This window comes from Frankliniella occidentalis, unplaced genomic scaffold (assembly GCF_000697945.3).
Source record: "Frankliniella occidentalis isolate FOCC.00 unplaced genomic scaffold, Focc_3.1 Scaffold19, whole genome shotgun sequence".
NCBI classification, from domain to species: Eukaryota; Metazoa; Arthropoda; class Insecta; order Thysanoptera; family Thripidae; genus Frankliniella; species Frankliniella occidentalis.
Genome location: NW_026267149.1, coordinates 571261 through 572920, shown reverse-complemented (window position 1 = coordinate 572920; position 1660 = coordinate 571261).

The window sequence follows — 1660 nt, the reverse complement described above, 5'->3', positions numbered from 1 at the left end:
CGGGGGCGGGCTGGGTCTGGTCTAATTGGAACTGGGCCTGCAGTGTGTCCGGGCCGGGCCGGGAGGGTCGGGCTGGCGGCGGAAGCAATGCGGAAGCGCCTGAGAGGTATGCAACGCAAGGCTCCCCGCCGCGCCGCCGCGCGCCGGGCGGCCTACGCTCCAGTCCGCAGGGGCTCTGGCGGCCGGAGCTGGCCAAGCCTGGCAAGGCACCAGTGGCCAGCCGAGGCCAGAGGCGAGCCCTCGAATAAAGCCAAAGCCAAGACAGCGGAGTGCTCACATTGTTCCGAGGGGACGCCCAACTCCAACTCCCAAAATCATGTGTATACTTCGCTCCCGAAATCCTTACGAAATCATTTGATTCCTACCTGCAATCACGGAGTCAGCGTAATCTGCCAGTGCATTTTAGCTTGATACCCGCCGTCATAGGAAATCCAACGAAATCTTGTGAAATCCACCGAAATCATAGGTATACTTTTTTATATAATCAGACATAATCTGCCGGGCGGGTACAAAGGAAAATAATGAAAGTAACCTAAACATCTGACTCCAAACTTCTCTGTTTGGCTCCGCGTTCTCTGACACTGATTTACAGTGGGCGCGTTGTGTTTGTTTCGACCTCAAGCTGGATTCAGGAAAAGAAGAGGTGGGGGTAGGACAATATTGCCGCAGCTCCCTGCCGGATTATGTCGTTGATTTCCCTCAGATAAAGTCGTGGTGGGGGGAGGGTGGAAAGGGTGTTTGGACACCCGCCACGCCGGATCAGCAGGGAAGATACACACCCCAAAACACACCGTCCGTTAGCTCGCCTCCTCCCTCCTCCCCCCTCTCGTGCCCCATCCCAGCCCGGCGACGGCGCCGCGTCGTCTGCCGGGCCGGTCGGTGCGACAGCGTCTACTAAGGTCTGCCGCACTGCAAATGATAGAGTTAGATATTTTTACTCTCAGGAGAGCGAGATGAGTTACACAAAAATTCTCACTCTCCTGAGAGCGAGATATCTGACTCTCACTCAATTTGAGTCAGACTTTGCGATCCTCACCCAATAAGAGAGAGAGTGAGGTTTCTCACTGCAATTGGGCAAGGTCAGGGAAATCTTACTCCTTCAGAGTGAGAATTCGGTGCATATGACTCAAATAGGGTGAGCCTTATAGTCATCGCTCTGATTGAGCGAGGCAAAATTGCCTCACTCATTTCGAGCACGACACCTCACTAAAAGGTTTTGAGTGCATCGTCAAATGGCTGTTAAAAGGTTGAGTGCACCGTAGCCTCGCTACCTGTGCGAATTGGTGGTATCTCTTATGAAGCCGACAGTCGTTGCCGTTGGTTACAACTTACCTTTGCTCATCGTGCACTCTCCGTTCTTTCCCCTGCGTGCGCAGTGTAAGTCGGATTGAGTGGGACGTGTTCCAGCTGCTGCCTCGGACAGATTCATTGGAAGTGAGAGGGTGCCTCATCAGGGCCATCTAGACGCCTGGACGCGCCACATCAGGGCCTACTCGGCTCGGTATGTGTTCTGCGCGGAGCAGCACGCTTCATTCCCCGTACTGAACCCAAACACATCGGAGTCAACACGATCGAGAACTGCTGGGGATTGAGAAGGCTCGCGCCGACATTCTTGCATCGACAACATCCGCGCTTCTCTGAAGAGTAGCTGCGCGATGCG